Genomic DNA, 13,075 nt, shown 5'->3' on the forward strand with positions numbered 1-13,075 from the left:
TACAGAATACTATTTATTCATTAGTGCTGTCACTTTAGAACTGTTTTGCCATTATATATTTTCAATGATATAATATTGCTTAAAAAGAATGGACTAAAGAAAAGTACAGATAACATAATCCATTTTAGATAAAATTGTATGTGTGCCTGTCTAGCAAAACATCAAACAGTGGATTATCACTGGATGGTCGTACTGTGAGAATTTTAGCTTTTTTTTTTTTTAAATACTGTACAATGCTTATGAATTATTTTAAAATAGAGGATTAACATAAAAGAAAACAGGCTGATTCATTAGGACCAAGAGTAGAGTCAAGCCGGCCCTCCTTGAATGGAGAAGGGGTCTTAGAGTTAACTGACTAGAGACTATTGGGCCTGACAACTCCCAACCCATTGGAGGAGTCATGTTGGTATACTGACCTGCCCTTGCCTGTCCTGACATCCCAAAACTGAGGCCCTGGCAACAAACCGGTAATCTTACTCCATCCATGCTGAATGAGCCATCCAATAGGTGGAGTTTTTCCTGACAGAAATCCAAATAGGCTGGGGGGAGAGGTTGCTGTTTGAGCTACTTTCTCCGCAAAGCCTGCTGGTGCTCACTGACCAAGGTCATTCTCACACCACAATCCTTGAGGCCTGTCCCCAGCAGCACCCAGAAAAGGGAGCCCACACCCTCCTGCAGGAATTAATAAGGTACTGAATGTTTCAATAAATTAACAAAACTGGCTTAGGGAGAGAGAGGACAGGAGATTTCTACAAAAATTTGAAAGCTGAAAGGAAGAGAAGGAATATTTCAGGTCACAGAGTTAGATTCCAAAAAGATAACAACAAGCTAAAATTAGTGGTTGAAACAGGTCACACAATTGACAGTTACAAATGTAGAGTCCTCAACTTGGGTGAAGAAAACCAACTTTATGTGTAAGATGGGAAAGACTGCCCGTAGCATAGCTTACAAGAAAGATACTAGAGATTTTGCTTAACAGGCATCACAATTGGGATACTAAGCAAAAATGCTAATGAGAACTTAGGCTATATTAACATAAGTATAGTGTCCAGATCAAGGGAAGCAACATTTCTATTCCAATTTTCCCTGGTTAAACACATTCTAGGGGACTCTATCCTAGTCATGGCACCAGACATTAAGGACTCATATGTGGGGTGTGTCCAGAGGGGTAAGCAGGCTGGAGAGGGGGTTAAGAGTGTTGGAACTGTGATTGTTTATGTTGGAGAAGAGAAAACTTAGAGAGAGGTGGTCTTTGCCTTCAGACATATGTAAGGCTCCTTTTATGGACAGAGAAAGAAGGTAGGTCTGGGAGGCCCCAGAGAACAGAACTAAGACCATAGTTTGAAGTCACAAGGAGACAGTCACATCAGTCATTCAATACAAGAAAGAACATTCTATCTGATGGCTATGGATGGAACAGGTTATCCTTAGATGGAATAAGCTCCCTGTCATAAGAGATATGCAATCAAAGTCTGCACAAGTGCCTCTCAATGATGATGTTTCAGAGGAGAATCATATATTAACTGAGGGACTTAAAGACAGACAATGTGGTCTCTTAACCTTCCTCTGGCCATGTGTGTGTATTTTTCCATGCATAGTCTCTCTTTTGGTGTTGAGGAATTCATGAAGATTCAGAAACCAATCCTTGCCTCAGAAGATTTTGTAGGATGCTCCACAGTCTTTCTTCAGATAGTTCAAAAATTTAAGTGTTGACTTATCTGCTGACAACGTTGTTTTGCCATTCCTGATAACCAAGATCATCTTCTACAACCTATTTCTCAGCATTCAAAAACTCACTACCGTCGATTCCATTCCGATTTACAGTGACCCCTCCTTGGGTTTCTGAGGAGGTATCTTTGCAGAAGAAGATTGCTCAATCTTCCTTCCAAGGAGTGGCTAGTGAGTTTGAACCACCAGCCTTCCGATTAGCAGTCAAAACCAGAGATAGATGGAGGTGCATGAATGTGATAATCAAGTCACTCAGAAAAGGTAAATTGAGAGGAAGCCAATAAGGTGGGCTGAGAGACAGGCAGACAGATAGACAAGACACACAGAACTTCAGAGAGGGTAAGGCAGATAAGAATGATGAGGAGTGGAGATAATAGCCCAGAGTGCTTTAATTGTGCATTATTGGACTCTCATTCAATGACAGAACTCACACTATCCTGTGCTTAGCAGTTACACAACCTCTGCATTTCTAAGAACTTAAAAACTACCACTTATTTCTGAACTCACTACACCAAGGGGGATCAGTTGCCCAGTCAATCAGCCATGTATCCTACTTGGGGATTATGAAGGGCATTTGTTTATCACAACAGCACACAAGGAATGAGCACCATAACCCTCACCCTCTTCCATGCAAGGATCTCACCATCCAGGAGAGATGGATACAGAAGTAAGCTGATACAGCTTCCTGAGCTCTTGCACTAGCCCCAACCTATGCCTGGGGCATAGTGACCAATGTTACAACTAGGCATGCCACAATATTGCCTTAACACAGAGTGGAGGGAGCAGGTAGCAACTGTTGGGGTAGCATGAGGAAGAGACCAGGTACTTGTCTGCCAAGCACACTTGCCAGGTTCAGCACATGAAAAAATTAAGAAGACTTTCAAGATGAGAGTTTCTTGTGAACCGGCCACTCTCCCTTCCATTTGCTTAGTTAATCTTCACTCAGTTATTTAGCAGCTATCCATTGAATATCTAATATGTGTCAAGTGGAGTACTAGGTGTCAAGCATGCAGAAGTGAATAAGGCAGCCAAAGATCCATGCCCTCATGGGACTGACATTTAATGGGTAGTTGGGAACTCAATAAGCAAATAAATTATAAAGTATATATGAAAATGATAAACTATGAAAAAGAAATTAAACTGGATAAAGAGAATTACAAGTACCAGTGAGCTATTGTCCCCATTTTGTAGGTGAAAAATCTGAATTTTGAGAAGTGTCTTGCCTAAGGTCACAAGGCTGCCAACTGTTGCAGCTGGTATTAAAACCCAGTCTGTGGGACTTTTTCTATGTTTCATGCTGCTTCAAAGGACACATAAATAAGAAATTGAGAGCCAGTGGGTTTGCAGTAGAAAGGGCAGGAAGGTGTTCTGCATTAGGTATTAGATTAGAAAGAAGACTCTGGTGAAGCCTAAAAGCCTACCAGGCTAACTGCTCTGCCTACTGGCCAGAGACTTCAAAATGAGACTCCCCACTTACCCCAGTGAGACCAAAGGGTAGAAATGTAGCATGCTGGAGAGAATGGGGATTCACACCTACCTGAGGTAGGGTACTGTTGTTGTTATTGTTGTTGTTTGCCGACAGTCGACCCCGACTCATAGCGACCCCTCCTTGGGTTTCCGAGGCAGTATCACTACGGAAGTAGGATTGCCCAACCTTCTCCGAGGAGTGGCTGGTGGGTTTGAACCGCCAGCCTTCCTCCGGTGAGCAGTCAAGTGCCTTAGGCACTATGCTACCAGAGCTCCAAAGTACTAGCTCCCTGAAATTCTGTGTGATGACAGGTCCATCCCTTCTGCACTCTGGGCCACAGACTTGCCGCTTGTGTAATCAAAGAGTTGGACTTGATGAACTTTTAAAAATCTCTTCCCCCTTGTGATGTCCTAAGAGTCACTAATAAAACAAGTCCAGTTACTCAGAAAACTCTGTAAAATGCCTTAGTATTTTGGTTCTCCCCTTGCTCAGGCAGAAGAAAGTTTGGGCAATCTGCTTCCATAGAGCTATCACCTCAAGGAGGCATTTCAAATCAGTGATTAGCACCAACACCCAAAGTTCCTGGGTGCTCACTTTTAGGAAAGGCAAAAAAGAGAAAGAAGCTGAGAAGACTGAGTCCATATCCACAGTTAATTCCCAGCTGTGCATGTAGGGGTGAAACACAAAGAAACAGAACTAGTGATAACTCCAAACAAGAGAAGTAAGGTGATAGAATCCTGCAGCCAAAGGGAAGGATTTATTTGGGAGATGAATTCCTCTTCCTCTTCTTCTGGAAAGGCAGGTGGGTCTAGGCTTCATTTCTAGATCACAGAATCACAGACTCAGAGCTGCAAGGGTCCTTAGCCAGACATGGAGAAGGCACTCAGAACTTCCCCTGAACAGAGACCTCTGGATTATGTGACACTCATCACATTCTCTTCCCCATTCCATTCTATCAGTTACAAATGCAGAATGTTCAGCTGAAACTTAGCACTGTCCCTCTTCCCTTATGTGTCCAGGAAACTGCATCTTGAAGATAAAGGGTTACAGGATTTACATGTACTGCAGATAGTTCCTGCTTGAGTGTAAGAGGTGTAGGTTCTAGTCCCAGCTTTGCCCCTGAATAACCATAGCCGTGGGTTAATCTCTCCTCTTCTCATGGTCTCATATGCAACTTAAACCATCAGAAGGCTTCTTACCTTTTGTGAGATCACAGAATTTGGAGAATCTAATGAAACCTTGGATGCAGGTGCCACTATTTTGCATATAATTTTAATCAACTCACAGTCCCTACTAAGAATTGCTGCCTAATAACTAAGGACACTTGCAGCTTGTAATTCTGTGATCTAGAAATGAAGCCTAGACCCACCTACCCTTCCAGGAATTCATCTCCCAAATAAATCCCTTGGCCTATGTTTCCAGCTGTTTTGGTTTTAACCCATGACACTCTGGGGTCATGAAGTGTTCTTGCCTCCCCAGAAGGCCTGAAACTGAGTAACAAAGACAAAGACAAGATATTAGGATTCCCTTGGAAACCCAATACCTCTGAGCTCCCTTCCTAGGGCCTCTTGGGCCCCAGCCTAAAATTAAAGGCACTAATGCAGGGCCTCTGGCCCAGGCAGTAAGTGATTCCAGGAGGGCTGACGTGTATTGCTGACTGGCAATGCTTATCTAGACTGTACTGTCCTCTGGTGGCTGTGAGCATGTATAGGACATAGCCAGAGGCCCAAAACTTTAACGGCAGTGTGGGGACCCAGGCCGAAAGATGGCATATTCAAGGGAAGCCACAGAAGGCACTTGAATTTTCCCCATTCAGCACATTTTGAGGTTAGGCCTCGAAGGCGTCACCACTGTTTTAAGTGAAGCACATACCCCTCTTTTGCAGCTCCCTGCTATTCCTTTCCTGGGACCACGAAGAAGAGCTGCCATATTTTGACCATGCCAGCATATTAGCTATGGGGTAATGTGTTCACAGTGGATAGCCACGTGTCCAACTGCAAAGAGGACCAAGGCTCCTTTCTAGTACTGAGACCAACCAAATACCTTCTTTTGGTCTCAAACTTATATAGCCAACTTTCTACAGAACATCATAAATGTAGATTTTCCACAGATACTTTCAAACTCAAAATAACTTTACTTAACTCATTACTTTCCATTCCTAACCTATTCGTATTATTTAGGAGGCTTTAAGATGCAAGTAATAGACACTAAACTAAAAATGGATCAAATAATGAGAAAATGCATTATCTTTATCTAACAAATACTCTGAAGACAGGCAGTCCCAATGTTGTCAATTCAGTGGTTCAATACCATCTTCTGTATTTCAACTACTCCTCTTATAGTCAAAAATGGATGCTGCAATGTCAGGTACCGTGGTTTCATACAATAACATCCAGAGGCTGTAAGAGAGGGCAGTTCTTTCCTCTACTTCCCTTTAAAGAGAGAACACTTTTCCTAGAAGCTCCACAACAGACTTCCCCTCACATTTCATTGCTAAGAATAGAACCATATACTTTATGCTCTAGCAGTTAGGATTATATTCAGCACCAACGTAACAGCAAAACAAACAAAATAGTGGCCTAATGTGAGAATTTTATCTCCTTATAGAGGCTAAGAGACAAAGTTCAGGGCTGGAATGGTAGCTCCATGAAGTCATGGAAGACCCAGGATCCCTCCGGTCTTCTATTCTGACATAATTAAGGGACTGCCCTTGTGTTTTACAATATGGCTGTTTGGAGTTCCAGTCATTATATCCTTCTTCAGTCAGAAACATAGAGGAAACACCTTCTTCATTTTGAGGATCTTTCCTAGAAGTCTTTCACACTTCCAATGGCCATAACCTACTGTTACGGCTACACCCCACTGCAAGAGAACTTAGTACTAATGTGCTCAACTAAAATTTGGCACTATACTGCTGTAAAAGAAGTATAGAATATGTATTTTGGGAAGCTAGAACTCTGAATATTATAGCACTTACTAACTAATAACTAATAACTGATAAAGGAAATGGAATCTCCATGATTAGCTTAGGCCAGGAGTTTTCAATTGGTGGGGGGTTATTGTGCCTCCCAGCGAATATTTAACAATATCTGGAGACATTTGTGGTTGTTGTAACTCATGCCTTTGGTGGGGTAGAGGCCAGAAATTCTGCTAAAGATCCTACAACAGGCAGTACAGTCTTTCACAGTAAAGAATGGCCCAGCCCAAAATGACAATAGTGCTGTAAGTTGAGAAAACCTAGATTAGATTTATCAAGCCCTTGGGCTGGAGAAAGGAGCTCTGGTGGTGTAGTGCCTAAGGCACTTGACTGCTAACCAGAAGGCTGGTGGTTCAAACCCACCAGCCACTCCTCTGAAGGAAGACTGGGCAATCTACTTCCATAGGGATACTGCCTCGGAAACCCAAGGAGGGGTTGCTATAAGTAGGATTCGATTCCATGACAGTGTGTTTGGTTTTGGTTTGCTTTGGGCTGGAGAAAGGCCCAGACTCCTCTAGGTTTCCCTATTGCTGTGGATGGCACCATAATCCATCCAGCTGTGGAGGGTAAAATTTGAGAATTGTCCTTGCTCTGCTTAAAATTTGATAGAAGTTTTTCATTGCTCTCAAGAAACTAAATTGTTCTCCAAATAAACTCTATTTCCTCACTGTTGAGTTGATTCAACTCATAGTGACCTCTCCTTGGGTTTCTGAGGTGGTATCTCTAAGGAAATAGATTGTCCAAATTTCTTTCCAAGGAGTGGTCGGTGGGTTTGAATCGCCAGCCTTCTGGTTAGCAGTCAAATGCCTTAGGCACTCAGATTTATAATAAATGTGACTCAATGAGAAAATCATCACTCTCTCATATTGGGAAAACCACTCCAATTTTGCCAGGGAATAAATGCTCTAATTAGCCAGAATCTCTCCCAGACTCTTCAAGGCAAAGGCCTCACCCTAGGGGTTGCACTCAGAGAAATACCAAGTTTGGGGAACTGGAGTGAGCTCACAGACAGCCCTAGCCCTCCTGGGTGACACAGGCATTTAGAACCATTTAGAAGGCATTGGACTTTCAGGCTATCATATAGACTGTTCTATGACCTCACACTGGCAACCTCTCTTACAAGCCAGAAAAATGAGATCTTTTTTGGTTGTAAAGGTCTCTGGATATCTCATCCCACTATTGATGAAAAAATTTACAGAGTTGTGAGGTTCCTTAGAGATCATCATGTATAACTGGCTTGTTGCAAAGATGTGGAGACTAAGGCCTAGAGAACAGAAAGGACTTACTTATTCAAGGTCACATGTGGCAAATTCAGAACATTCCCAGCCTGTGGAAGAGAAGCAAACACATTATAATTTGATTTAACAAATTATATCTTATCTCATCCCTTACCCTTTATCATCCAGTGCTCTCATCTAAGTCACTCTGGTTGGAGTTTTTAGTTTAGTGTAATACCTAAGTTTTAGGTACAAAAAGGCTACAGAGAGGGAGGCCTACTTTTTCCTTCAATCTTGTTCAAAAACACAAGCCATGCTTGATTTGGTTTCAACCTTTAGTTATCTGACAAAGTAATCTTATTGTTGGTATCTGGTGTCCTTTTATGACTATAATGGCTGAGTTCCCTGCCACTTTCTCTGTAATCAAGGATACCTGTCCCATCCTTTCCACAGACAAGAGCTGTTGTGGGTCTTGAAAGTTCTGTTTCTCCCCCAATCAACAATTCTAGGACCATGCACCATGGGAAAATAATGGAATGGGATATGCAATACCTGGCTATCTTGGTGACTTAGTCCTCCTTTCATCCCAGCCCTCATCCTCCCCCAGTATCCACCCTGATCATCAGCATTCTCAGCTGAAAGCTAGTCCAGTAAATGTAGCACCATAGTTTGTCATAAACAAAACAGGAGCCCTAGAGATAAATTTCAGGACACCATGAAAGGGAATTTACATTAAATTCTGCAAAAGAAATGTGTATATGAAGGGATTTATACCCTGTTATTAGGAAGTCTGGAGTGGCTTTTATTGTTACTGTTATTATTCATTCATTTCCAAAGAGCCATTAAGTATTTACTGTGGGCCAAGCCTTATGCAAGATGCTGAGGATAAAGAAATAAGATAAAGACCCTTGCCTTCAAGGAATTCTAAGATTAGTGGGAGCAATAGATGTAATAGCATTACAATAAACAGTGATCAGCATCAGATCAGGGCTATGTACAAAGAGTGGAGTAAACATAAGTGAATCCTTAATTTTGCTAAGTGAACTCAAGAAACACAAAGGAAATGATTTTTGAGTGACTTTAGAAGGCAAAAGGGAGTTTGCCACAGATGGGGTGAGAGAGGGTGTTCCAAGCCCATAGTGAGTAATAAAAATTATTCTTACTATGTGCCTGGTACTTTATGCATTAACTCATTTAATCCTGATAACAACCCTATCAGGTAGGTAATATTATTATCCCATTTACAAATGTGTAATAGAAGCACCACGTCCAAGCCCACTGCCATGGAGTTGGATCCCACTCATAGCAACCCCTCCTTAGGTTTCTGAGGCGGTATCACTATGGAAGTAGATTGCCCAACCTTCCTTCCAAGGAGTGGCAGGTGGGTTTGAACTGCCAGGCTTCTGGTGAGCAGTCAATTGCTTTAAGCACTATGTCACCATAGGTCCCTAAAAGAGGCACAGAGTAGTTAAATTACTTGCCCAAGACTATACAAACTATAATAAACTATATAAACTATAACATAGAATGCTCCATTTGCTCACCTCTATGTACCTCTCAGTACAACACCAAAATCCGGGAAGCTTGTGCAGTGCCCAGAAAAATGGAAAAAGGACCTCTAATCTCTAGTTTCTCATGATTATTGCAGAGACCCTTGTTACCCAAGTCCTGACAATGGGCTATGAATTAGGCAGTCTGAAAAATGCACAAAAGGACATTGAGCCCTAGGCAATGCTGTCTTTGGCCTTCCTTAGTTTAGGAAGAACTTGTGAGGTCCAAGGGAGGTAGTAATTGTGATTTGGAAGGAAACTGGAGGGCATAGTTTCCAGAGAGGTAGTGCCAGGGAGACACTACTGAGGTTGTGAGTATTTTTCTTCTGATCAAAAAGTCCTGCTATAGAAAAGTGAACACATTGATGAGACTTTCTTTCTGTTTTTTTCCCACTCTTCCTACCTTTGCAGTTTTTTGTTTTTGTTTTTGTTTTAGTATTTAATAATATTGTGAAAATGGCAGTCACTTTCAGATGTACTACAAAGAAGCAGAAAAGGTGTGTGGCAGTGATTTGGTTACCTAGTGCCACTCTAACAGAAAATACCACAAATGGGATGGCCTTAACAGTAGGAGTTTATTCTCTTACAGTTTGGAGGTTTTAAGTCCAAGTTCAAAGTGCCAGGCTCTAGGGGCTGGGTGAAAGCCCCTCAACCTTGGGCTTCAGCTCTGCCTCCTGTTCCTGACCCACTGAAGCTAAAGGCTTTTCTTCACTCTGACAGCTGCTGGCTGCTGAGGCTGCCAAGGCCAAGGTTGACAAGTAAAAAGGCACAGTTCTGATATTACCAAATCACACGGCAGGCCATTAATTCAAGTCCATTGTAAGTCTCAAGGTCAGCAGGGCATGGCAGGCTGCTGAACAACAACAGGCTGCTGAACAACGACACAACTATGTGCAGGGTTTAAGGTGCCATAAGCTAGAGACCATTCCTAAAGCTGCTTCTTATATATGGGAAGCAGACCACATACCCAAAGCAGCTACTCAGCTGCTTGTGGTAGATCCCAACATGGATTTCATTGCCAGTCTCATTGTGGGGAATAACTACCACCAGCTGCCCAGCTGCTCAACCAGGCCCAGCCAAGTTGACACACAAACATAACCATGACAGGCAGATACTGCCAGTCCTTACCTAATATCCATTCCCCTCTTTTTTCCTGTCTAACACAACTCTGATTTTGTTTGGGACGGAGTGTGTCCAGCTAAAACTATACCTCTCAGTCTCCCTCACTCCACAGAGGGGTGGCCTGATAACCAGTTCTGACTAATGAAATGTAAATAGAAGTCATTCTGTGGAAATTCTAGAGAGATTTGTAAAAGGCAATGGAGTCAGTTGGCATATAGGCTTTTGCCTTTTTCCTGCCCCCTTCTTTCTTCCTGCAATGCAGACATGAGGCCTGGAGGTGCAGGAGCTATTTTGTGGCCATGCGGATGGTATCTTAGCTAAGAATGATGCAGGATAAAGACACAAGGGCATGGATTCCAATGGGTGCTGGACTTCCTAACTCTGGAATATTTTTTACATGAGAAAAATAAATCTTTTACTTATTTATTCCTGTGGGTTTGTTTGTTTGCTTGATTGTTCATTTGATTACTTATGGTCAGATGCAGTCCTAAACTGATATAGCTTGCATACTTTCTTGAGCCAGAGTTTAAAGACTGGTGGGGCCGGGGATTGTACTAAGGAAGAGGTGATCCTGAGGAGGTGAGCTTCCCTTTCCCTCTTGCACGCTTTCCTTACCAACCTCTATTTTGTCCGAATTTGGGAATTTCTCTGTTCTGATTAAATCAGGAGCTCTAGTGTTGTTGTGGGTAAGGCGCTTGGCTGCTAACCAGAAGGTTTTGGCAGTTCAAACTCACCAGCTGCTCTGCAGGAGGAAGATAAGGTAATCTATTTCTATAAAGGTTTATAGCCTTGGAAACCCAATAGAGGTCACTATAAGTAGGAATAGACTCCATGGCAGTGGGTTTAGTTTTGGGGTTTGGTTCCTTTACAATGGGTGGCAGTGAGAAGCAGAGGAGCCTTGAGAGGAAAGTGAAACAAATCCAGGAGATAAAATATGGACATCTGATGCAAGCTGTGCCTTCCCTCCTACACCCCTTACAAAATCTAAGATGTTCCCTGCTCAGTATTTTTAATATGCAAATGTAACAATTTAATGGTTATAAGAAAGACAGTTCAATAGAACTGTTCTTCTTTTGCAGACTATGAAAAATGAGATGTTTAGCTACAAATTTCCCATACAAACATGATATGATATTCATATAAACACTCTCACAAATAACTGATGTGTAATGAACAAAGACAAAGTTTGACCACAGCAAAACATAAACTGAAAATTATTGTTCATATTTTAAATTCAACATACTCATTCTATTTAAAAATTAATACCTGTAGATGGTCACCATCAATGGCTTCTATTTTCAGACATTACATACAAGATATATTCCATTGTTTATAACTGTTAATGTAACTCTTAAGTTAGAAAATATTGTGAGGCTACATATTTTTTTAAAAAAAGCAGAAACTTACTGGTTTATTTAAAATTTTTATTTAAAAAAATATGCTTATCAATTATAGCAATAGATTTACATTTTAATAACACATTAATTCCATCAAAACTAATAGGCAAAATTTGAGAAAATGAACACCTCATTTCTATTCCTTGGTTAAATTTTTTTATTTATTGCAACAATTAAATTTTAATATAAAAATGTAGTACTAGACAAAGGCTAACATCAAAATGTTTTTCCAATTGCTTTCAGTGGAACAGAATTTAGAATTAAATACGCACATTAAAAATATGTGATGATAAGCAAGGCTCAAATACAGTGAATCTGCAAATGTGAAACCAGTTTGGAGAATTTTAACAACCATTTCTAAGTACATAAAACAGGATTTTTTTTATAGTATGTATAATTGTGTCACACTATACTGTTTTTTGTACCAATATGGTATCATACAACAAGCATAATTCCATCTGATTCATTCAAAAGAGAATCACTTAAGCAAGTCAATGAAATAAAGAGTAATACACACTTTTAGGTATACAAATTGTAAAACTGAAGTTTACTTTCTTTTGATTCTGTGCAGCAACAGAAAAGTAAAAATGAAACATAGAAATCAAAGTGGTGATTCACTGCTATGGCCAGACGGGCAGGGGTCCCATCTTCTTGGGAGTCATGGAGGCACTAATTCCTGCCATCAACAACTTGTGGAGGTATTTAACATGGTGGGTGCTGACATCATCAAGCTGCTTCAGATTGCTGGGGTGGGAACACAGAGCAGTGGATACAGCTCAGTGCTAGAAAGGCCAGTAAGGAGGGACCTGCTTCTCAGAGGTACTGGTATTGCCACCTGGAGACCTCTTATTCTGCAAGTGGTCCATGTTTCACCAGAAGATAAACAAAAAACAACAGAAGAAGAAAATGGTGTTGAAGCAGAAGAATGGGGTAGATTTCTTCACACCAAAAATAACCCTCATATGAATTTTTATGAAATTCAACAAGAAATTGAAAATGAAACAGAAAGGATTTGAGGAAATAATAAAGGAGTAAGCCCTGAACCAATTCATCTTAAAATGTCTTCACTCATTATTGTTAATATGACACTTGTGGATTTGCCATGAATGACCAAGGTGCCTGTAGATGATCAACCTAAGGATATTGAACTTCAAATTAGAGAGCTCATTCTTCAGTTTATCAGCAATCCAAATTCCACTATCCTCACTGCCAGTGCTATTAATACAGATATGGCAGTATCAGAGGCTCTTAATAGTTCTAGAGAAGTGGATCTAGATGGTTACAGAACATTAGCTGTAATCACTCAACTTGAACTCATGGATATGGGTACTGATGGGAACGGTTATAATACTCAAACTTGGAATAATTGGAGTAGGTAACAGGACCCAGCTAGTTATTAACAATAAGAGTGTAACTGAATCAATCTGTGATGAATATGTTTTTCTTCAAAAGAAATAACTGTCTCTGGCCAATAGAAATTGAACAAATTAATTGCTAGGACTCTAAACAGGTTACTGATGCATCACATCAGGGATTGCTTACCACAGTTGAAAACAAGAATAAATGTTCTAATTTTATTTAAAAAAAAAAAAAAAAACCTCACTGTTGTCTAATCG

The 13,075-nt window shown here is 40.9% G+C and overlaps 1 pseudogene; it reads left to right on the forward strand.

Moving 5' to 3' along the window:
- Positions 1 to 12,119: 12,119 nt before the first annotated feature.
- LOC103210362 overlaps positions 12,120 to 13,075 on the forward strand; it is a 2,282-nt pseudogene continuing 1,326 nt past the window's right edge.

Source organism: Orycteropus afer, unplaced genomic scaffold, assembly GCF_000298275.1.
Source record: "Orycteropus afer afer isolate SDZICR_OR568_19922 unplaced genomic scaffold, OryAfe1.0 scaffold00599, whole genome shotgun sequence".
NCBI classification, from domain to species: Eukaryota; Metazoa; Chordata; class Mammalia; order Tubulidentata; family Orycteropodidae; genus Orycteropus; species Orycteropus afer.